At 39.1% G+C, this 26823-nt stretch overlaps 1 protein-coding gene across 1 annotated transcript in view; it reads left to right on the top strand.

Moving 5' to 3' along the window:
- The window catches only part of LOC137617144 (centrosomal protein of 104 kDa), a 450090-nt gene that overhangs the window by 75947 nt on the left and 347320 nt on the right, over positions 1-26823 (top strand). The gene's annotated exons all lie outside the window — the stretch shown is intronic.

Below are 26823 nucleotides of genomic sequence, written 5' to 3' on the forward strand. Positions count from 1 at the left end.
GTTGTCCGATTTGTACGATCTAAATATGGATTCATATGTTTTCAAGGATACTGAAGTAGATTTTAATGCTTATGCAGCACATTGCCTGATACATAAATTCCAAGATTTTACTCTCGGTACTGCTCACCGACATATTTTGCTCAGCATTTTTTTTCATTGTAGACCTGTGTTAAAACAAATTGGCTTGAGGGCTAAACTAGATGTGCATAGCACACAGGTCTCTGCGTGTGATGGAGTACGTTTCGCTCCTAAACTTGATGGCGTTAATGAAGTTCTAGAAGGTGCGATTGTCGGGCACAACCAAGGCACATAGAGTTGAGTGTCATCTGAGTAGGAAATGTCTACTGCCGTTATACTGCAACAAACTACTAGTACCCCAAATGCTGCCTGACAAATCCCAAATCATTTAGGCAGCCGCACCTGAATGGACAGGATGTACCAGCATGGGAAGGTCAAGCCAAGGATAACACGATTTCAGTTATCCGGGTGATGTACAAATTGCACTGGGGTTATGACAGTGGCTGAATGATAGGATCAGGTGTATGGCATGGTGCAAGAACCTAGTTGTGTTCCACACAGGAAAATGTCTATTATACATATACAGGGTGGTAAAATGATAATGTATTTGCCCTAAACGTCCTATTGACCTTGGATGGTAATTTTACTCGGAAATATTGGAACACTGATTGGTCTAATTGTTATCGAAGTCGGGAAGTTAAGAGAGATCTAAACTCACCTAAGGTCAATCCTGCCAGAAGAGGGATTGATTGGACATATGAATTTGGCAAAGATGTGAGATCCAATGAAAGATTTAAGGAGATAAAATACAAGAATATATCTTTTGCAAGACCAAAGGAGAAGAGGCTTAGAAAAACAAAGGTAATGCAAGTGAATAAAAGAATAAAAAAGTAAAAGAATAAACAAATGTGTAGATCCACTCAGTTATAAGAAACTAAGTTCAGGTGATGTCATAGCACGAAAACGGAAACATCACCCTGCCTTCTTTGTGGCATTGTGTAACCGAGTACAAGCCTGCCTAAAGTTGCAGAAGGAAGAGAAACCACAGGGGCACTGTAAGGAAGCATATCCAGTGGCTATCCACGAACTAGTCACCACATTAGTGAGATGAAAAAATTTCAGTGATGTGAAGATCCACTCATTTTCATGCTTGCTGACTTGATTAAGCTTCACAAGCAATGGCTGGAACAGCTTAATGTTGAATCACCTGATGTTCATTCACTAGAAAAAGGACCTGATGCTTTTTCGCATTCCTACAACGGGTTGTAACACCATCACTGCCGCATTTCAATTGGACATGGTACAGACATCAAGCCTCAAATCCAGCATGGTGCATCATAATATGACCTTTCTATATCACAATTCTTGCAATACAACTACTTTGTGAAATACAAGGAGGGAATGGATGCCCACAGACATTCCAAGGACTGTGAGACATCGTTTGCCAAGATGTCAAAGAGACAAATCGTTGAAATTCTCAGATTATCATACGACAGGATTCTAGAAATAGTACAGCTAAGAGAAACACACATTGCACAACATATTGACGATGGAGTAATCTATCCCACACTGTTGCGAACTCACAGATGCACTGGACAACAGAGATCATAATCCAAATGCGACCAGAGGTCAAACATCGTTCAACAGTACAAGCGTGTTTATTTTAACAACACTCAAGCTCTAAAAAGATGAATGTGGTCCATTTAAACTGTCAGTTATTCTCATGAGTATTCATCTACTGCCAGAACAGGAAGTGTGGCTTACAAAAATTCTTCAAGCACCAGAATCAGTCACACCTTACATCTCAGTGACAGTGACAAGCTTCATATGTGTCAGAAATGATAACTGGTTGAAGTTATTGAAGCACAAGTGAACATCACAGATAGAACCAAAGACAGATGCAATCATCTTTGATGAATACGCACTTATCAATGCCTTACCTTCGAGTATTTCAAGTTTGAAATCCGAGAAAAGGTGTGAAAAGGGAACAAAGAAGCAGTAAAGGAATGACAGCAAAAAGTAAGATACCAGGTAATTGACAAAGCTTCCATTATGATGCAAGGAACAAGATTTAGCTGTTTCACTTCCTTATGGAGATGTGTAGATTAGCGACAACAAGCACAGTCATAGTCACAGAAGGTAACACAATGAAGTCACTAGATGCAGTGTCCCCATATTTTTATGAGGAAGTCTACACTTTAATCTTTGTACTTACCAGCCACCCATTGAGATACTACCACTAGAGAGTTATGGGGTCCTTTGACTGGCTAGATAATACTACATTGGACTCTTCTCTCCAGTTTACGGTTCTTTCCCTTTGCCTACATACACCAAAATAGTCTGGCCTATTCTTTATAGATTCTCCTCTTTCATCATACACTTGACAACACTGACATTACCAAAGAATTCTTCTTCACCCAAGGGGTTACCTAGTGCACTGTAATTGTTCAGTGACTACTTTCCTTTTGGTAAGGGTAGAAGAGACTCTTTTAGCTATGGTGAGAAGCTCTTCTAGGAGAAGGACACTTCAAAATCAAACCATTGTTCTCTAGTCTTGGGTAGTGACACAGCCTCTGTACCATGGTCTTCCACTGTATTGGGTTAGAGTTCTCTTGCTCAAAGGTACACTCTGGCACAGTATTTTATCTAATTTCTCTTCCTCTTTTTATTAAAGTTTTTATAGTTTATATATGAAATATTTATTTTAATGTTACTGGTCTCAAAATATTTTATCATTTCTGGTCTCCTTTCCTCAGTGGGCTATTTTCCCTGTTGGAGCCCTGGGTTTATAGCATCCTGCTTTCCAACTAGGGTTGTAGCTCAGCCATTAATAATAATAATGATAATAATAATAGCAGGAAGGCAACGATTATTGGGAGGAAGTCTATTATTTTTAAGGACAAGGGCTTGCATTTGCTAGTCACAGCAATATCTGAGCAGGGGCTTATTCAAGGGCGTGGTTGGTCTCTCACTAGCAATGTAAAAGACAGAAAGTTGATGAAAGAGGAGGATACTCATAGTGAAAATTTTTAATTCTCATTTTGGATTTATACTCAGGTTTACCATACTAGGATTTTAACCTTTTTTGGATTTTTTTTTTTGTGTGGAGAGTATTAAAACTGTACATTTTTGAAAACCTTATAGTATAAGCAATCAGAGAGTTAATGTTTTCATTTGCCTCAAATTCCATATGGCCACTATCTAGGATTTTGCAAAAGATTTTGACAGCTAAACTACCATCCCTTTTCTCATAGTAGCAGATGTGTTGAGACATCTGTTACTGCATTCCCTGCAAATATTTATTAATTTCTTAATAAAAATTGGTTATTTGACCGTATCTAGTGGTATGGTTATTGTAAATGGCCAATATTAGGCATGTTGAACGGTTTACTGTACCCTACATATAAGTCAGTGGTGGTTGTATTATGATGGTGGTGTTTAGAAGGCTCTAAACATGAGTGTCAAACCACAAATTGCTAAAAAAGCTACTTGTCAAGGTCAGAAATCTATTAACTTGAAGCAATGCATGCTAGGCCAGTCTGGTACTGAAAAGGAAGAGTTGGTGTAACCTCCTTGGAAAAACTCCTACCAGAATGTGCTGAAACTAGTAGAAGAGAGGATTAGTGTGTATTATGGCAATAATATTGAGGTCTAACGACGACTGGCGTACACTGTGCAAGACAGGAAGTCTAGCATTGTGGTCGCTATGTAAATGTAACTAACAAAGACAAAATCCAACGTGGTCGAGGTCATCATGCACGTGTATTAGCTACTGGCTGGCACATACTGCTATGAAATGTTAACAGAAAATAGGAAGGATTGAAATGGATGACTCAAGCCCAAAACCATTTACAAGGTTCCATACATGTCTGCTGGATAACTAACAATACTTCCTCTCGTAGAAAGATGGAGAACATCTCTATCAAGAAGTCTCTTATAAAATCTGTTGAAAGATTCAATAATGACACACTGAAAATAAGGCTGGTCACATACATTGAACCAGGGTATATGCATTTAATTGATTTTTGGTACCCACTTAAGGAGAAATCATGTTTTCCATGGAAAATAATAAGCCAGCTCCACTTGAACCAGAACAGTCTACAAAGAACCCTTGCTATAACGTGCAAATTTCCACGAAATGAATAGTCTCATTGATATCCAAACATAATATCAAGCATGTCTACTTATGAAAGATATCAAAACCTCATATACCAATAAACTTGGTACAAATGGCTTGGAAAATCAGGTACCTACATTCAATAGAAAGTGCTTGAAAGGAAAGAACCTCAATGCCTTGCCCCTCCTGAAGTAAAGTCTAAAAAAAAAAAAAAAAAAAAAAAAAAACTGAAGGAAGTCAGCTGTGCACTATTCCCCATAGGTATGCGAGGAAAGCATGGCTCATTCTGCAAAGGAGAAGCATGGTGATGACAATGTCATACAGATAATCTATAGAGCAACACAGGTGATAAGTAAAAGCATCACCAATTTCATCAAGACATCCAAGGATACAAGCACAATAGAAGTCACCAGTGACATTCATGGTGTTCCTGCTGAGTTATATACTCAAAGGAGGACAAAAGTTGTTGACAGAGCAGCCATGTTGACAAGGATGCAGTGAACCCATGTTTAGCATATCTCTTTGGAATATGTTTATAAGAACAAACGATGAAGTTAATCGTACAATTAATTCTATGGTGGGATGTAATCATAGCTTTGTATCATTTGCTGGCTGTTCCCATCCAGTCATCTGGAAGCTTATGGGTCTCTTAGAGCGTGAAATCTACTTTCAAAATGTTCTGATGACGCAGATTAATTCTGGTATCGCTAGTGAACCAGCTAGAAGAAAATACAAGGATGCTACTTCATGAATAAAATCGATTGTGGTGACATCACGAAAAAGTGCTTTTGGACTATCTTAGAGGCAGTGTAATTAATTCAGGGTTTTAAAACACATGCTTCATCTTTAAGTAAACAATTAAACTTTATTCTGAAATTTTACTTTCCTCAGATATCTTTATTGTTAAGAATTCCTTCTCCTGCAGGCTTAGATAATTAAAAAATATATTTGTTTTATTTTTGAATAATAAATTTACTACTAAGACTGTTTGCTTAAATTTTATGCCTTTAAATTTGCCCCTAGGGATTTTTTTCACAAGGGATTTTGTCTGGAGGGATTTTGTTTTCGGGGAATTTTGTCCTATGGTGGATATTGTCATCCCGGGGGATTTTGTCCTAGTACCACTCACAGTGACCCAGAACATCATGTATGGATTTCAGATCAAACCAAAAGTTCATCTACAAGTCAAGAAGAGAACAAGTAGCATTCAGGCGTGAGAAAACCCACATGTCCTGGGACTGGCTATGATAGTTCATCACAACACCTGCATTAAGATTCTGATGGATATTCTCAGTGCAGGTCATTACTGTGTTCCGTATGGCCAAACCCTGCTAACAGCTCTGGCCAATTCTGTTATACAAAACACTCGAGCAGGCTGCTGAGTTATCTACAACCATTGCCTGGCCCTCCCTTATCCTAGCTTGATGGAGATAAGGGCTTGGGCGTGGATCGTGTATATATAAGGTTAATAATCAGGACAGTCTCCCGTCCATAGCTTCTGCCATTCACTTGAAGTCTGGCCCTTCCTGATCCTAGCTTGATGGAGATAAGGGCTTGGACGTAGATTATATATATATATATATATATATATATATATATATATATATATATATATATATATATATATATATATATATATATATATATATATATATATGTATATATATATAAGGTTAGTCATCAGGACAGTCTCCCATCCATAGCCTCTGCTATTCACTTGAAGTTTAAAAACGTGTCCTTGGAGTTCATATCCAAGCCAGAGTGTGGAACATTCCAGCATTATTCTGCAGAATCTTTAGCTAGATCTCCTGCAGAATGGCTACCACAAAGCGTCTGATAGCCAGCTTAAACCAACCATGTCATATCCTCTTCCAGCTTCTAAGTCCATCATTGAGATGGTCAGTGGCTGATGCAGAAAGACTGTTCTTCTGTCAGATGTTTTTTTTTTTTCAGAACAAAGAACTTATCCAGCTCATTCTTTTCCAGTGTGGCAGTGAGTGTCAGAACAATGAAACAGAACTGATGATAATGATGAGGATAATACATAAAGACTCATTGATTGCCTAAAAGATTAAAATATTTTTTTTATTGAGGAGAATATTAGTTTTTAATGGACACTAACTTATCAATTCTAAAACATTTAATAAAATGAAGTATTTAAACTAAAGAGTTATTGATTGAATCTAGCTTATTTATTCTTATGCAAATGGAGTTTTTGGTCCTTAAAATAGTAGTGTTCAGCTTTATGAGTGTGTACCTGCATGGAAAAGCAGCCTCTGCTGACTATATGAAGGAGACTTCCCAGCCCATCATCAAGAAGTTTTCGATACGATTGAGACTGGCCTCTTTTTGAAATGTATGCCATTGTTGATTTTCATTAAAAGGGGCAGGCCAGAGCCCCTGAATTCAAGCCCTAAATAGATCGCTTGGCACTCATTATCAAGAGAAACGTTGCAGGCTTTATGATAAGGCTAGCACTTATAATCTAGTTATAAAACCTAACGGCCCTAAAAATGATAAGACGCTGTTGCCAGTGCATTGGATGATCAACCAAAACGCATGGATAATGAAAGCGCTGGCGAATTTTTTTCACCAGTGCTTCATCCCAGAAGTAAAAGTTTATCTTACCTAAAAAAGGTCTTGACTTTAAAGTGCTTCTTGTAAAGGACAATGCTAAAGACCATGTGATCAATCTGTATTATGAGGACGAATACGTAGAATACTTGCTGTCAAATAAAACATCGCTAATTCAAGCTATGGATCAAAACATTTCTTTTGCTTTCAATGTACTTTATATGTGAAGTTCCCTGCAGCATTTGATTGAGTCCACGGATGCAGATAATAAACTCTCACTGAAGGAGTATTAGCCTTTGGACACTATTACAATGTCCCTCAAAAATATCCTGAAAGCCTTTAAGGAGATAAAGAAACATTCGGTGCTTATTGGAAGAAATTTTGGCCAGGAGCATTCAGTGACTGTAAATGATTTTTTTCTTGATGAAATCCACCACTCAGCAGTAGATTAGGCATTGATGCTGGCAAAATTGTTCTAAGGAGAGGACTTCGTAGATATTACTACCAACGCTGTAAATGATCTGATTAAGGCTTAATGGATGAAAAACTAACAGAGATGATAAAGGCCGCAAGTAAGGATTAAGAGAGCATGGTGATCCAGGGGAATAAGAGGAAGTCAGCCTAACACGAGAATACCTCTTAACTCTAGCAAAAGGAGCAATAGCACTTTAGACCGTGCCTAAAAATTGGAACCCCCACATGATTTGTGTGTCGTAGTTCAAAAATCCAATCGATAAAGCCATGGAATTTATAAGAATATCCTGCTGATCCTTATGTTTACCCCTGCAAAAGGAAGACATGGGTACTGCTCTGTCAGAGGAAATGGAAGTTACTTCGTTGAACAATGATGACGGCGAAGTTATTGCACCACCTGTTGAAACCCCAGCTGAAGTAGTGCTTGCAGAAGATTAGTAATACTCTTCTTTCCTGTGCAGTACATTTGCCACTTCAATATTATCCACATAGTTCAGTGCTGCACAGGTATCATCATCATCATTAATCAAGTTTAGGTATCTCCACTGATTGGGTTCCGATTTAAATTTTCTATTGTCATTGAATGTTAGTAGGATATTCTTATACCAAATGTAAGTTTTAGCTTAAAAAGTGTGATGGGTTATCAAAAGAGTTAGAAAGATTTATAAAAGCTTAAATATATTGAGACAATAAAGAGATATGAAAAACTATAAAAATAATATAAGAAATAACTGTAGAGTTCTGCATCTGTTTTGTTGTTTTTCAGGTTCCAAGGGTGAGTGTTTCGTACCTAGAACATAACACCCGTAATAACTGAGGGATTACTGCACACACAGACATTTATATATATATATATATATATATATATATATATATATATATATATATATATATATATATATATATATATATAGAATATATATATACATACATATATTGTTACGGGCCACTGGTTCGAGTCCGGCCTTGCTTAAGGGACTCAAGGGCCATAACAAACAAATAATAATAATAAAGGTCGCCAGTCAGCAATGATACAAGGAATACTGACAAAAAGATGTATTTACAATAATATTTAAATAGAAATAAATGAAAGGGGAGCACAGCAGATAACTATTTTAGTTTGAGCCACGAGGAGCTTCGAATGGAGTTTGGTTGGCCGTGGATGAAACGCCAGCACAGCAATCACGTTCCCTGGAAGGGGGAAATAAATTGAATTATTAACAGCCCACTTACTTCTACCGGCTGGGAACACGATGAAGTCGTGTGGTTAAAACCTTTAAGCAAATTAAATGAAAATGCAAAGCTTAGGGATTTAAACGTTACACATGGGAATCAACACTGTCACAGGGTGAATGTATTAAAACTAGGACTAAACTGCACACGTGGTCTGGGTATAGGGGGATAGGATACAAGGTTCAGTGGGTAGGATTTTTTCTTTAGAGGATAAGGAAAAATGGGGTGTGATAATGAAGGGATGGCAGGTTGGGTAAGGATATTGAGAATCTCAAAATCAGACACCTTACCTTTAGTAAAAATGACTCTGGTTTCTTTCCCTTGTGGAAAGATGTAGACAGAGGTCCTGCCTCCCTGATGTCTTGAGGGTGAAGAGAGATGATGTTTCCCTCAAGGAGGTTGAGTGAAGAAGGACGTGATGTTCTCCTTATGGATGCTGACTTACGAAGAAGGATCCCCAGTTTTCCCTAGGTAGATCAACCCCACTTGACCCCCAATTGGGGGGGGGGGGGGTAGGGGGGATTGGCCTGACCGCTGTCCTATTGGTCAGGCTTGATCTCGTGTCCCCACATCCTTCACAGCTCGCTTCCCTTGTCCTGGGACCTCGATGTTCTCACGTGACTTGTAGAAGGTAGCTGAAATTGAGATCTCAGGGGGAGTAGACTGGTATAGGATGGTGGGAGGGGGGTGAGACTCTGGGTAGGGTCCCAAAACTCGTGGCATTTTGACTCATGCTTGCTGGCGGGATCCTTTGTTATTTGAAAAAGGTGGCGAAATGACCGCCATTACTAACAGCCCCCCATTTTAGCAGAGATTTTGTCCTAAACAGGACAAGAACTCTGCAAGCAAGGTCTGAAGCCACTAGCCTTAATGACTCCTCCCTCAGTGAGTCTCACCACGATAATGGATAAATATCTAAGCTGCAACTAGGGTCATCATTTTACGGTATTTTGACTGTAAATTAACTTTAAGTGCCACATAGAAATAAGTATGCTGGCTGTGAGGCAGCAACTGAAAAAATTAAAAAATGCAAAATTGAAAATTTAAATGTAAAAAAAATGGTTAAAGTTAAGTGACCTAGTGCAGTGGTAGGCATAAAATTAAAGAAAATTGGCTTATATGCAAAGAAAGATAAAATAAATACATAAAAATAAATTAAATGCAAATAATGATGCCAAGATGGCTCCTCAAGTTTATTTACCTGGGGAGACACCAAGGCCAATTAAAATTTTTCCATACAACCTAAATTAACCTACTGACTATGGCTACGCTATGGTCATGGCACTGTGCATTGGGCACTAATGCCGGGAAAACACATCTCTGTCACCTGAGTTCTTTAGGCGCTTGACCTTCCAGTTGTAGTTCTGGAGGTCTATGCCCCACCTCATGAGCCCCTTATTCCCATTACGTAGCTCAGTCAAGTAGGTTAGAGGATTACGGTCCTTTAGGAATGTCAGTGGGAACTTTTGGTCCGCACAATAGGATCCAAGATGCTCAAGAGATGAGCCCATGCCTGAGAGCTCATTCTCTTGAGTTTGGAGTTTATCCCATGTCTGGAAGAAATTTATGCTGCCATTTAAGTAAACTCCACAGTTGGGAATTCCTGCTTGCACCTGGTGAAGCCAAAAATGAATTATGAGTATGGTCAGAGGTCGTGACTCCTCTGCCATGAAGTGGGAACCTTCGTCCTTCTGAAATATGGCTAGGAAGCCATACCAATAAAAGAATTGTGTCAGTTCTGTGACACTAATGGATGGGATGAGTTGGAGCGAGGCCCTCGGCATTATTTGCTTATAGTTACCGGAGACTTGGCACGGTTGGCAAGAGTTTGCGGAAGCCTTAACACCCTTCTGCAAGCCCAGCCAGAAGAAATGGGGCTGCAGCAGTTTGGTTGTGTGCTTCACCCCAGAGTGCCCTCCCAGTCCCTCATGGGCCATTCGTAGCACCGACAAGCGGGAATTATGGGGGACAACTACTTTCCGGCACGAGACCTTAACAGGGTCGTGAGAACCTCGGGTGATCTTAAGGGGCACCTCATCCCCTAGCAGGAACTCAGCCTTAGAGGGGTTATTTATTTCCACCTCGCTCAGGTAGGTGGGTGCCCTGTGGTTTATTGCCATCTCACCCATCAGCTGGAATCTGCTGAGCTGTGCTTGGCTCCTGATGGTCTCTTGGTTCTCCTCTGAGACCTCTGGTCTGTTGGAAAGCATCATTGCTTTAGCTGGGGAGCACTCTCGGGTACGGGGCTTAAACTCATTGCTGGAAGGGGGAGACTCTTGGGCCTCCTCCCTTAGCCAAGCTACCTCACCCAGGTCAATGGTACCTAGCCAGTCGTCTTCCCCTGCAGGTTGCGTCCTCACAGTTTTAGGCTCCGGCTTGGCAGCCTTCATGCACCTGAGGGGCACTCGCTGTACACCCTTCACTGGCTTTTGACCCAAGCTTGAGTTGTAGCCCTCACGTGCGAGATCACTCCCTGCCCCCAGTCCACACTTCTTGCCGAGCTGGGACATGGTCGCCTTCAGTTCCGCTGTAGGGAGTTCCTTGGTGAACCCTTCAATGCACTGGTTCTCTCTGCAGTTGTCCTGCTGGTCGTTGGCACCATTAGGTTGAGGTAACGAGTTACTGAGCTGGGCTAATCGAGCGTCTATTTCCCGCTTCTTTAATTCATACGCTCTCTCTCTTTCATACCGCATCCTTTCTTGCTCTGTCCTTCTCCGGGCTTTGTCTTCATTCATGAGCTCCCGCACATACCTTCGCAATGCTTCTCCCTCATAGCCTTGTCGTTCTGCCAAATCCACAAATGCACTGATTTCAGCAGCAGTCATTTTGCTAACTTCTTGTGGAGACAGCGACAAGAACAAACTCAACGGCACAACGTACGATGTTGACCGTGCAAGAAATTACACGGAGGGGAAAGACGTTCTAGCCTTATGCAAGAGTCTCATGGAAGGAAGGATGAAGATGGAGCTGGGGAAAATGCACACAGGCTGCGAAAAATGCCTCTTGAGAAAGAATTATTACCAAATAGCAAGCCTTGAAAGTAATTCAACAGGAGCCTAACTTGAAAACCAGGGCAACAACAATGGGTGAGCTTAGGCTGTCCAGTTGTAATTCGTCCAAACAAGTAACGATATATATGACAACTGTACTACACAATAAAAATGGAATCACCACTATACAGTAGGTGACCCTCTGGGCTAGTCAGGGAAAAATGAGGTCACAACTATGGGTGACACTATGCTGGACGAAATAAAATGGAATCACAACTATGGGTGAACCTTTATACTAGTCATAAAAAGAAATGGAGTCAACACAATGGGTGAATCTCTATGCTAGTACAAAAAAAAAATGTAAACACAACAATGGGTGAACCTCTATGCTAGTCATAAAAAATGGAATCACAACAATGGGTGAATCTCTATGCTAGTCATAAAAAAAATGGAATCACAACAATGGGTGAATCTTTATGCAGTCATAAAAAATGGAATCACAACAATGAATGACCCTCTATGCTAGTCATATAAAAATGGAATCACAACAATGAATGACCCTCTATGCTAGTCATAAATAAATGGAATCACAACAATGAATGACCCTCTGTGCTAGTCTTAAGGAAAAAAAATGGAATCTCCACGATGTGTGACCCTCCTATGCTAGTCTTAAAAGGAAAAAAATATGGAATCTCCACGATGTGTGACCCTCCTATGCTAGTCTTAAAAGGGAAAAAATATGGAATCTCCACGATGTGTGACCCTCCTATGCTAGTCTTAAAAGGGAAAAAATATGGAATCTCCACGATGTGTGACCCTCCTATGCTAGTCTTAAAAGGAAAAAAATATGGAATCTCCACGATGTGTGACCCTCCTATGCTAGTCTTAAAAGGAAAAAAATATGGAATCTCCACGATGTGTGACCCTCCTATGCTAGTCTTAAATGGGAAAAAATATGGAATCTCCACGATGTGTGACCCTCCTATGCTAGTCTTAAAAGGAAAAAAATATGGAATCTCCACGATGTGTGACCCTCCTATGCTAGTCTTAAAAGGAAAAAAATATGGAATCTCCACGATGTGTGACCCTCCTATGCTAGTCTTAAAAGGAAAAAAATATGGAATCTCCACGATGTGTGACCCTCCTATGCTAGTCTTAAAAGGAAAAAAATATGGAATCTCCACGATGTGTGACCCTCCTATGCTAGTCTTAAAAGGAAAAAAATATGGAATCTCCACGATGTGTGACCCTCCTATGCTAGTCTTAAATGGGAAAAAATATGGAATCTCCACGATGTGTGACCCTCCTATGCTAGTCTTAAAAGGAAAAAAATATGGAATCTCCACGATGTGTGACCCTCCTATGCTAGTCTTAAAAGGAAAAAAAAATGGATTTGTAAAAATGCGTGGGTGCGTTCTTGCAACACCACCACTTGCAACTCTGTGACTGTAAAGCAAGTTTGTATTTATACTTAAAGTATAACAAATTAAAATAAAACAGACAATGTCACTGAGATTGCTTAATGCTTCGTTAAAACACCAGCCCCTTTACATACTTTCCCTTTAGAAGAAAAATGAATTTAATAAATTACACTCCCAAATATTTTATCTTAATGATCCTATACCCTGACTGAAAAAATTTAAATTAAATGTGACATCATAAGTCCTTTATCTTTAGGTTAACCATATTACACAGTCTAACGAAAATTATCCCCTTCAAAAAAATGTACATAAAGATAATATCCCACGAGAAAGTAATAAAAAGAAATTACATACCCTTACTTGTCAAACGGGAAAATTGAAAAAATGAATGGCACGTGTGCTTATGGTTACCAACACAGGAAATTAACACGTCTTTTAGTCTACCACGGTTTCTTCCTAAAATTTCGTAAATTTCAATTCACTTAGTTTTAACACGAAATTAAACAATCACTCACTGCACAATATATATGAATGAGAAAATTTATCCCTATCAATAATGTACATGAAAATAATATCCCACGAAAGTAATAAAATGAAATTAAGAACCCTTACTATGAAAAGGAAAAGAAAATTGAAATAAGGAACACCACGTGGTCTTACCGTTACTCTACAGAATGATGCCTCACTGCCGTAAAACGTTTACGGAATCGTAAGCCAAAGGTTCCGATATGAGACTAGTCTGTATCCTAGCACTAAAGATAAATGATAATATATTCCATGCACAAAATTAAACGATTGATGTGCGTGAATACAACGAAATTAGACTAAAATCTCGGGTCTGCATAGAATTGGTAAACAATTAACAAAGATAAAAATAACAGACAACATACCTTGGCTTCGTTCGGAAACGCGGCGGCGGGCTGAGTTATACCAGGTTGGCCATGTTTTGAAATGAACACGTGCTCAGCCTGCCACGTTTTTGTCCTAAAATATCGTAAGTTTCACTTCACTTATTTTCTTTTTTAAACACAAAATAACACAATAAGATATTCAACTAATGCACAATGTTTTAATAAATGGAAAATTTTAACCACTGTGACAATAAACACTCAGAAAAAGAACACAAATTCTTCTCACGCGGTTGGCTATCCTGCTACACAATAGGACTAGACTTCTTCCACGAGGGTTTAAAACAAAAAGGTTCGCGGCGCGAACACACACACTAATAAACACAAAACTTTAACAATGAGAATAGAATGCTTTTGCTGTTTTCTTCCACGGTTCCAACTCCAGTGATTATATAATTTACTTAAAATGAAATTGAGGTTTGTCAAGTCGCTAAAGACAGAAAAAAAGGGGGGAATTTGACTTTGATAAAATTAATTTTAAATTACTGTCTTAGCGAATCCTGGCATTTGGTCGCCAATATGTTACGGGCCACTGGTTCGAGTCCGGCCTTGCTTAAGGGACTCAAGGGCCATAACAAACAAATAATAATAATAAAGGTCGCCAGTCAGCAATGATACAAGGAATACTGACAAAAAGATGTATTTACAATAATATTTAAATAGAAATAAATGAAAGGGGAGCACAGCAGATAACTATTTTAGTTTGAGCCACGAGGAGCTTTGAATGGAGTTTGGTTGGCCGTGGATGAAACGCCAGCACAGCAATCACGTTCCCTGGAAGGGGGAAATAAATTGAATTATTAACAGCCCACTTACTTCTACCGGCTGGGAACACGATGAAGTCGTGTGGTTAAAACCTTTAAGCAAATTAAATGAAAATGCAAAGCTTAGGGATTTAAACGTTACACATGGGAATCAACACTGTCACAGGGTGAATGTATTAAAACTAGGACTAAACTGCACACGTGGTCTGGGTATAGGGGGATAGGATACAAGGTTCAGTGGGTAGGATTTTTTCTTTAGAGGATAAGGAAAAATGGGGTGTGATAATGAAGGGATGGCAGGTTGGGTAAGGATATTGAGAATCTCAAAATCAGACACCTTACCTTTAGTAAAAATGACTCTGGTTTCTTTCCCTTGTGGAAAGATGTAGACAGAGGTCCTGCCTCCCTGATGTCTTGAGGGTGAAGAGAGATGATGTTTCCCTCAAGGAGGTTGAGTGAAGAAGGACGTGATGTTCTCCTTATGGATGCTGACTTACGAAGAAGGATCCCCAGTTTTCCCTAGGTAGATCAACCCCACTTGACCCCCAATTGGGGGGGGGGGTAGGGGGGATTGGCCTGACCGCTGTCCTATTGGTCAGGCTTGATCTCGTGTCCCCACATCCTTCACAGCTCGCTTCCCTTGTCCTGGGACCTCGATGTTCTCACGTGACTTGTAGAAGGTAGCTGAAATTGAGATCTCAGGGGGAGTAGACTGGTATAGGATGGTGGGAGGGGGGTGAGACTCTGGGTAGGGTCCCAAAACTCGTGGCATTTTGACTCATGCTTGCTGGCGGGATCCTTTGTTATTTGAAAAAGGTGGCGAAATGACCGCCATTACTAACAATATATATATATATATAATATTTGTAAATACATACTGTGTATATATGTTCATATAATATATGTATGTATGTATGTATGTATATATGCATATATTCAAAACAACAGAGATGCAGAGGGAGATTCTATGATGAGAAAACTAACAGGTCCCATAATTGATTCTTTTCTGTGATAGGCAAAACCGCAGAAATAGAGAATTAGTAAAGGAAAAAAGGATTAAAACATTGATAACAGAAAATTATATAATAGTCAGGCTCACTATGAAATTTCTGCAGGTTTTATGTGGAGAGTATCAAAACAATTCATTGTGAAAACTATCATATAAACTATCAGAAAAAAATAACCTACTTATAAGACCAACATCTTGGATTTTACAAAGTAGTTGCATAAAGAAAGGTTTTCGTCAATATTTCAGCTTCTAAATAATAGAGTGGACATCGACAGCCAAAGCAACAGTTTTAGAGGCCATTGGATCCATTTGTATAAGAATTAGTTACAAACTTATTTGACTGAAATTTTCCGTTATATTAAGTGATTTACAAGTGCTCAGATATTAAAGTACCACTAAGTTACTGTCCCTTAAGAACCAACATGCTTCTCATGACAAACTTGTATTAGATGTTTAAGGCAACCATGGAGTCTTACATATCCTCATTATTAATGTTACACTAGTTTTGCGTCCTCATTCATTCTTATACACATTGATGCACTGACAAAGGTTGGTGCAAAGACATTTGGTGAAAGAACAGCCTGATTAGCAGTTAACCATCTCAGTGATAGCCTCGTGAGCTAGAAGGGCATCTGTCATGGTTTGTCTTAGAAGGCCAACTCAGGATACAGAAGAGCAATGCTGGTCTGTCCCCACACTACGGACTCTCAGGACCTCAAAGGGTAGGAGGTAGCCTGTCCCTTTTTGCCATATGCTTGTAGAAGAGATGCCTTTGCAGTTTGTAAATGGTCTTCATCTAGATACCTTTGAGGGAGTAGGCTGCCCAGCCGAAGCTACCCAGTGTGGCCAACATAGTTCCTTCCATATCTGCCTCTGTTGAAAGCATCTGAAAAGAACTAATTACGTTTCTCTAACCTGGTAAAACCTATTTAGTGGGGCGGTTTAGCTCGAAATTTCAAAAGGATTGTGCATTTTGTGATACAAGCATCAAATTTGGCACAAATGTACATTGATATATGGCGAACATTTTCAGATATTGAGCCACTCGGAATTCTCCCTTCATGTCTGCCATATTGGAATTCAAAATGGCCGCCATTTGAAATCTACATTTTCGATTATCTTTGGGTCTAATGCTGCTATTGACTCGATTCTGGTGTCTAAATGTATGTTTTTTGGGGGAAAGGAATCTAATGGTAACAATCTGCATCGCATATTTTGTACCAATGAGCCGCTATATTGAATTTCAAAATGGTCGCCATTTGAAATCTACATTTTCGATTATCTTTGGGTCTAATGCTGCTATTAACTCGATTCTGGTGTCCAAATGTATGTTTAGGGAGGAAAGGAATCCGATGGTTACAATCTGCATTGTGTATCTTTATAAATTAGCCAACATATTGGATTTCAAAATGGCCGCCACTTGAATTCTACATGTGCGATTGTGTCTGGGTCAAATATTTTTACAGTACATGACAATATCCATTTTTCAAAATGACATACTTTATTACAGTACTCCAATTAATTCATGAGAGATGAATATTCATCATCATGTATTTTTGACAAGACAACATTTTACTCAAAGTCTGTGAAGTAAAAATTGTTTGAGTTATTGATTAGATTCTGTGTTGTTCTAGGTTTGATATGGCACCTTTCATATATGATTGGTTTTCTCCATTCCTTCAATCAATATCACAAAATGATCAATTCGGGGTTACGTCTGAATATCCATAAAATAGTGTGAACATTAACACAAAACAAACTAAACTTCTCAAAACTAGCTTTCCCTGTAAAACTCTAAATAAATGTCGACTTACTTCAACTACTAATTTTGAGTTTTATAATTTTGATACATGTCTTAGGTCATGTCTTAAATATCTTAGTTAAAATTCTGACATGCTATGGTATAATATATAAGGTTGGGTGTGTACTGACATTCTACAATGGTCTTGTATTTGAGGCTAGGTATACATTGGTACTGAAGATATGTGTACATAAACCATCTCATGTTAACCAGTTCAGCACTGCCACAAGTAAATGAATGTTGTGGACTCATCTTCATGTGCAGTCCCCTTCACACACACAGAGGGCTGTGCACTTAAGGGCAGCCTTCTTGCACTTGCAGCGTCTCACACACCCTTTCTGGCACTTGCAAGAAACCAGCTCAAGGCAGGTGTGGGCTGCCTCAGGTAGCCTGGTCCAGTATGGTGTGTATTGTCCTCCAGTCATTGACCAACCCCAATTTGTTGGTGGTGGGAGTTCTGGTGCTGGCAGCAGTATCTGACCCCACACATGTCCACCTTGATATACTGCCCTCTTGACATGTTCCTCTAAAGCTGCCTTCGTTGGAGGGATCAGCTGCCCATTGTTCTTCCTTGTGAAGAGTTTCCTCCTGGCCTTGTCAATGTCCGTGCATTTGCTGGTTCGATCATACAACAGGATCACGAACCTCTCGATGATGCACATTGCATCATTTGGTATGTCACTTGGTGCGGAAGACAGTTGCATCAGCGCCTCACTTAACTCTGGCAGTACTGTCCAGAGTGCCCATGCGGTCTTCTTGCCATGTCTAGCAAGGCTTGACACAGTATCACATCCAGTTAGAGCGTGGAACATTGGCAGTGCACGAGCCTTCTCTGGTCCCAGTCCAGCTGCTATTTCATGTGCTGCTAGGTATCGGAAACTTCGGCCTGTTCCGAATGCCAGCCATAGTGTGTCGTCTGGTTGCAATTCCTGTACCACGGACACTGCCAGCACCACAACATCGGTGTCTACAGTCCGGATGACTATTGAATGGTGTCCATGCTTAGCTGCGTGAGATGCATGTAGCAACATTCGACTGTCAGCCTCTTCATGGTTGCATGGGTCGAGTGAAGTCAGATCTGGTAGTAGTGGCTTGCTGAGCACTGCCTCTCCATCAATAATGACGAGTTGCTTGTCCTCCTGGTCAAACCATTCCAAGAGAGCTGTTGAGAGAAACTTAAACAGCTCGGTCTTGTTGATGTCCAGTCGTAGGAAGTTCTGCCAGTTTCCTGGTATGGATGCGGCGGCCGCCACATGTCTCCGCACGCCCTGTCCCCACTTTGCACGTGTACTATCTTTCAGTGAATCAGCAAGGTAAATATCCCAGATCAGATCCAGACATGACACTGTTTGCAGCTTAGCAGATATATATGGAATGAAGATCTGATGTGCGTACTCTTCAAAGCTCTTTGATGCAGCCGGCTTCAGCATCTGGACGATAGCTGCTCCATCAAGCACTATACAGGTAGTGACAGGAGTATCTGTCTTAGCGTCTGAGATTTCTTCCAAACATTTGATGAGATCACTCTTGGTACCAGTGAAGAGGTTTCCATCATCGGACAGTGCAGGAGGACATGCCTGGTTCTCATGACGAAAGAACTCCTCTAGGTTTCCATCCCTCGTCTGTCAGCCAATGTACAGGCGTGCGAAGAGTTCACGGTCATTTTTGACGGAGGTGAGCTGTTGCTGACCTTTGCTCTGGCTTCTTGGAGTTGAAGGACTGAATACCTTCAGCTTGTTACGAGGTATGGGGTCGTCCACTGCCTTTGTTCTGTCCAACAGACACTCTCTGGTGAAAGCCTCGAACTGCTCTTGGCCAATCTTCTTAGGATTCATCACGGTCTCCACGGCAGTAGGACCTGCAATGTCCTTTGAATCCAGTATGACTAGATCCTGGCTCTTCTCCTCGAATGGGTTACCCTTCTCCTCTATTACACCACCAAGAGAGCAGACATCTCTCACAAATGAGGCCTGTACACTTGGAGTCTGATCATGATGGCGTGTGTCTGTTGTTTGCCATCTACAGTATTGGTTCCCGTCTTGGAATTCTTAGATCACCCTAGCAACTTCTGGTCCTGCAACCATCCAGCGACGAAGGGCACTAGGGTTGTCAGTAAGCCCAACTGCGCCACCGTCTCCTTTGATGCAGGCATTATTGTGCTCATGTGCCTGGTCAGGCAGGATTGAAGAGAACACCCTCTGCGTTTTTTTAAATGCGAAGTGACCTTCGCTGAATTTTCTGGCTACGTTTGGGTGTTTGGTAGTTAGCTCGGCCATGTCCCTCAGGTGCGCTGGTATCCACCTAGCATAGTGGGTATGATCTAGTACAGTTAGACACCAGAATCGAGTCAAAAGCAGCATTAGACCCACTGATAATAAAAAATGAAGATTTCAAATGGCGGCCATTTTGAAATCCAATATGGCGGCTCAGTGGTAAAAAATACGCAATGCAGATTGTAACCATTGGATTCCTTCCCCCTCAAAACCTACAATTAGGCATCAGAATCGAGTCAATAGCAATTTTAGATCCACAGATAAGCGCAAATGTAGATTTCAAATGGCGGCCATTTTGAATTCCAATATGGCGGACAAGAATAGAGAATTCCGAGTGGCTCAATATCTGAAAATGTTCGCCATTTGTCAATGTACATTTGTGCCAAATTTGGTGCTTGTATCACAAAATGCACAATAGGTTAGCTATGCTGCCCCACTAATTCTCTTTCTACCCATATAACTCTCCATATTGGCTCTATCTTTATATTCTTAGAGGCCATGGAAGTTGACATGTTCATCAGCATGATGTATTTTTTTTTTCTACGTATAGCACCAGGAAATTTGTGTTTAGGGAAAAGAAATCCCTCTGAGCATTTGATGGATTCCGCTATAATGCTAAGACATTGTCTATTCATTATAAACATAAAGCAACAGTATTTAGAAGTGACAAAGCAAGTATGACCTGGATGCAAGAGCAGAAGATACTGGAGCCAAAATACTTCAAACTGTTGCGGAGATTAATGCCATTACAGATGAACTGGAATCAGGGACCAACATAGTCTTCTAATATAGAATTTTTTAGGGAGTGAGTAAGCTTCACGTTCTAAGGTGCGTTGAAACGACGAGGCCAGTTTTGAAAATGGACATGGAGAAGCCCAAATGGAGAAATGAAAAACGAAAATGGTTAGAAGCAAAACTTTCATATATCCAAGGGAAGAAAGAGAAAACCTGATTTTAAGAAAAAATAAACACTCCTGTAACGAGAGAAAATCTGATGAGTTTAGTTTAGCAATACAAAATAGGTACTCCCAGCTACATGAGGAATTGGAAGTAAGTAAAGAAGAAATGAACAGAAAATTGGCAAAATTTATATTGGAATCAGCACAGGAGATAGGTGGAAAACTACATAAACATAATAAAGAAAAGATGGGAAATTACAGTAAAATCCAAGAGGGGTGAAATAAAATTAGCAAAATGATCCAAAACAGTAAAAATTACTAAAAATCCATGGCATTCCCAAGCACAATCAGACAAAAATCGAAAAAAAAACACTAAAGCAAGTAAGAGGCATCAAATTAAAAGAAAATACTTAGAACAGGGCGCTGACATACTTGCCTTAAAGGCTGAAAATAAAAATATTATCAACAAAAGAAATGGGGTGATCAGAATTGCAGAGGTTTTCTAAACACTGCTATACAATAGTGATATAAGAAATAACATTGCCAATCGATATAATGAAGCACCTCAGCTGGTACCAAATATAACAGTGGGAGAGGTGAAGAAAACGTTGAAAGGAGTGAAAAAGAGGCTAAGCAGGAGGAGAAGATGGCCTAATAATCTATCTAATTATAGATGGAGGAGATCTCGTAGTAGTAAAACTGGCTGAACATTACACTAGATGTCTGCAAAAATGCTCTATACCTACTGCTTGGAAAAACTTTATCATCATATTAATTCACAAGAAGGGAGACACAAAAGGTCTGAAAAACTGCCACCCAATAAAGTAACCTCCGCAATATATAAAATGTCTATGCAGATCACGTTCGACCGAATAAAAAGACAGGTAGGTGTTAATTAACCAAGAAAACAGGCAGGATTTAGTAGTGTGTATTCAACAACTGACCATACTGATGCAATTAACAATCTAATGGAAAAATCTACGGAGTATGATAAACCCCTATGTATGGCACTTATAGACTATGAGAAAGTTTTCGATTCCATCAAAATTCCAGCAGTAATGGAAGTCTTTTAAAGACAAGGAATAGATCGATCTTTTGTTAAAGTGCTTGAAGAAACTGGAAGTACAGCAATCCTAAAACTAGATTAAGATAGTGAGAAATTTTGATTGAGAAAGAAATTAAACAGGGAGGCTCCATCTATTCTAAATTATTCACAACATGCCTACTGTAGAAGTAATTTTTAAGAATTTAGATTGTTAAAATGTAGTAATTAACATTAATGAGAAATACCTTAACAGCTTAAGATTTACAGATGACATAGTTCTCTGTTTAGTGAATCTTGGGGAGATTTGCAAAACATGAGAGACGATTTGTAACATAGGACTGAGAATGAGCATGATAATGAGTAAAACTAAGATTATGTTCAATGAACATGCATAGACAGCAAATTATGGTTATGGACGAACCTCTAAAGATGGTTAATGATAGACAGTATGTGTTTCCATAGGATATGAGACCGAAATTAAAAAAAAACGATAACCATCAGGTGAAGAGCTTTTGTTACCAAAATGAGTTTATGAAAAGTAAAATGCCCTTTTCTCTAAAACGAAAAGTATTTTATCAGATGGCCCAACTAGTATTAACTTTTGCATCAGAAACCTGGCGCCATACTAGAGCCTCAGAACAAAGGCTAGTAATAAGTCAAAGAGCTATAGTAAGAATAATGATGAGACTAACACTATGGGACATGATACTAAAGCAAACTAAATTGAACGTTATTATAACAACACGTAAAAAAGAAATGGACCTGGGTAGGACATATAATGGGAATGAAAGGTAATAGATGAATATAAAGAATAAAAGAATGGGTGCCTAGGCATTGCAAACGAAGCAGGGGAAGGAAAGGAAGATGATGGATTGACTACCTAAGTAAATTTGGGTGCCATGAAAATTCCACCTACGACAATTCCACCCTTGAAAATTCCTCCCGGAGAATTCAACCCCTGTAAATTCCACCCATGTAAAATTCCACCCCAAAAGAACTCCATTCACAAAATATTTGTTACATATGCTACTTTGCTTCATTTATTTATTCATTATATCTAATGAAATACGTTGTTTTAAATTAATGATTTTATTTGGCCAAGAGCCTTTTTTTGTTGGAGTGATGAGCAAAATGCCCATAAATTTTCATGGACACTTATTAGCAAAGATTTTATAGCACTATGAACACATTAGACATGATTTTTAGTCCTCGGTATGTCATGTAGAGTACGTTCATGTTTTTCCACATTTTGATAGTGAAAAGAGGTTCATATCTTGGTCTCTGTCCCCTTCTTTCACGCTGAACAACAATATAAGTCTGTTCAAAATAAGAAATAAAATCTGCTAGTTTTTCTCCATCATCAGAAACTAATTCAAAACCATTCGTGAGGAAAGCATAATGCTTTCAATGTAGATGAAGGGTCAGTATTATACTGAACCTTCTTACCTATTCCATAAATCTTACGCCAGTAGCATTGACCTAGATGATATAAACGTGCTGCTATATTAGTGGTTATAAACACTGAAGAAAAAGCGTTGTGCTAAGTTAATTCAAAATCCATGATGCATTGCATTGGTTAATTGTTTGGATGTGAATCAAGGAGAGCTAAAAAGCCTTAAGTAGGTGGCCTCTTGTTTATTAGGTAACAGTGAAAAATACTCAAGGGAAACACCTTACTTTAACAACGAAATGTACCGTGAAAACTGGGTCCAGAGATCTGGGGAAACTTTAAACGTTCCATCACAGGACCACATGTTATTTGATGATGGATCATCCAATCCCGCTTCGGTTACAAATATCAAAATACGGTTCGAGTCCTCCACAACACTATCATACACTAAAAAAATGATCTACCAGGAAGATATTTACAAGAAACTGGAATTTGATATCCTGTGCAAGATATTGGAAGAGCAGGATTCCCTAAAGTAGTTCGTCTCCAGTGCTGACTGTTACGGGACACGGAGTACACATTTTGTATTCACATCCACCTTAAACTGTGTTAGGCATTGTACTCACAGTGACGCATGCTTTAATAGTTAATGAGAAGCCGAATTAGTATGCCTACCCAGACGATAAAGCCATGTAGGCTCTTTACAATTACAAGGCATTAAAAATACCTCTAATCAATCATGCTGTCAAGAGAGATCTAAATTTATTATAAGTCTTGTAATAAACGTATATCTCTCTTGATGGCATTTGCTGGCATTGTTACTTCCGAGAGGCATAGGTCCAAATCCTTGTCCAGTCAGAAGCATTCATCAAAAAACAATTTTTAGTGGATATTATTATACGATGATGACTCCCGGGTCTGGGCACCATAAATATATATTATATTATGGCTCGTACCTGGGAACCAAACATATAATATGATATATATCACAACAGGCAAGCTATACAACCATTCGAATTCCAAACTCACCTGTTTCTTTTTCATTAAGTCTGTTACACTTGAAAATATTAATACACGAACGATTAGACAGTTGAATAACTCCCAGAAAGCAATATATAAGACACTGAATTTCCAAAGGTCTCTTAAGCACACTAAAAACTAAAATTGGTAATTATTCTTAAGAATTATTTAAAACTATTACTTACTACGATTCTTTAACAGGATACAAGCGAATACAGCTTTAAAGAATGGTGACTGGAATAATACCCTCTTTACAAAAATGAATATATTCTATATAACATACAATACTTATAAAGAATTTACATAAAACAAATAAATCACTCGAAATATTAAGTCTGAACAAAACTTAGATTAGAACAAAAATGTTTCAATCTGAAAATTATCCAATCTCTTGACTATGAATGTTAAATCTTAATAAACCTTAGACTATTACAAAAGAAATACTTATGAAAACTATACAATCACTTGTTTCACTTGAAATTAAATCTGAATACAATATTTAAGTTTGACACTTAATGAACATATCACCTTCCAACAGGGCTGCTTACAAAAACTCTAAGAGTATTTTCATAAGTACTCACTATGATTACAAAAAGTTGTTACACCAAAACCTCGTTATTTCACTGAACACGTTTAAAACAATACATGAAGCTGCATGCAAGAGTGAGAGAGAAGGGAAGATGGCTGTCTTAAGGCTGGAATTCTCTATCTGTCTATCTATGCAACTCTGGGGTCGCCTCTATAAGAGACTTAGCTACTTCCCGAATGTTCCAGGAGAGTGAGTTCTGGAAGCGTGGGGGCTGGGCAAGGCATCAGAGTTAAGAAGTATTGCTCTCTCGAATGGTTACTCATGCAACAGGAAGACGAATCCCCGAAATAAAAGTAAATAACATCCTACCATTAGGTTTTTCACAAATTTTCCAAAGCACGTGGCATATTGCGTATTCTCTTACAAAAATGACGCATTACCTCATAAAAATATAAAAATCATTACATAAGCCCTTGTTCCTATCTTGTATGGTCACTTAACAATCTCAAACAGAGTACGTAAAACTTCCTAACAAACATACGTGAAATAAAAACGTAATTCTTAAAAATAACATAAATACGCATATACTGACTTGAATAAAGAATACAATGAAATTAACGACGAAAGTCTTACGTAATTTACATAGTAAACTTACATCTACACAAGAAGAACTCATCTTAAAAGCAGGCTAACTTATCTTCAATGCGCAAATAAGATAGCTCCCCCAAAAAAGATTTTTTTATTCCGGGACTGAATCCATCGATTCAGCCCAAGTTAAATAATCTGCAACCACGTTATCTTTACCTGATATATGCTTTACTTTAATACAATACGGTTGCAAACATAATGACCACCTAGTTAACCTTTGATTATTGTTTTTCATCTTATGAACAAAAGCTATAGGATTATGATCCGAACACATAGTAATCTCTTCATTTTGTGGTCGATTCATATAGACCTTGAAATTGTTCATCTCTGTGACTAACGCTAGTAGTTCCCTTTCAACTGTCGAGTAGGCTCGCTGATGTTTCTTCAGCTTCAACGACATGAAACAAACAGGGTGAAGAAATCCTTCTTCTTGCTCTTGCAATAAAACCACTCTAATTCCGTTATCCGACTCATCCATTTGGATAAGGAATTTCTCAGTGAAATCCTTGGCTTGAAGTATCGGTTTCAAAGTTGATATGGCCTTCCTCAGATTTTCATTTTTTTCCTGATATCTCGATAACATAGGTCCGGTCGCTGTTCTCCTACAAAATCCTGAATGGCTCTGGGAACTCGTTGGCGAGAGTGAATCTCCTTTCCTGTGAATAGATTAACACATGTCCTACCGCGCACTGTCTGTTCGTACTCTTCATGCCAAACCTTTTCTTTGCTCGTCCTTGACTCATTTTCATACCTTCTAGGGAAAATTTCCTTAACTCGCCAATTTTTCCTCAAATCCTGGACATTTCTGCCGTCCATCTCCTCTCGATCCTTCCTTTTTCTGCCAATATTTTAATTGGTCCTTGCACTTCTAGCCCAAATACCATTTCATTCTGGCTACATCCCATGCTTCGTTGATAAGCATTACGTACCTCGAATAACATAAACGGTAGTCCGTTGTCCCTTTCATTCTCTGTTTCGTCGCAGAACTTCAATAGCATAATTTTTAACGTTTGATGAAATCTCTCTAATGCACCTTGGGTCTCTGGATGAAAAGCCGTTGATAGTTGTTGTTTCACATCCCACAGTTTCATTATGTCCTGAAATAATTTTGATGGGAAATTCGTTATGCAGTCACTTTGAACGATTTCCGGTATACCAAACTTGGTAAAAAAGTCTAGTAACTTCTTGGCGATTATTTTGGCACTGATATTCCTGACGGGTATGGCTTCTGGGTATCTTGTTACTGGACACATCAAAGTTAACATATATTCCTGACCTTTTTTCGTCCTTGGTAAAGGTCCCACAATATCGATCATTACCCTGCTTAATTAAGGGTTCTTCTCAAACTTCTATTGGGTATAAGGGAGCTTTCCTAATATACTTGTTAGGCTTTCCAGCCATTTGACATATGGGACATGCACGGCAAAACTGGCTCATGTCATTATGCTTGATAGGCCGGAAAAAGTCTTTTATTACCTTCTCCGTCGTCTTCCTTATCCCCATATGTTCCGTTTCGTGCGTTACCATGAACACAAGTCTTCTCAACGGTGCGGGAATTACTATCTGACGATATTATTATAATCTTCACTCAGCGAAGTGGCTTTATCCAGTTCCTTAACCTCTCTCTCTCTCAAGTATGTTTGAATATGTTCAGGAATTCCTCGTAGATACTGTTCTAGTATTATCAATTATTCTGAATCAACCATCTCC

Source organism: Palaemon carinicauda, chromosome 23 (genome assembly GCF_036898095.1).
Source record: "Palaemon carinicauda isolate YSFRI2023 chromosome 23, ASM3689809v2, whole genome shotgun sequence".
In the NCBI taxonomy this organism is placed as follows: domain Eukaryota; kingdom Metazoa; phylum Arthropoda; class Malacostraca; order Decapoda; family Palaemonidae; genus Palaemon; species Palaemon carinicauda.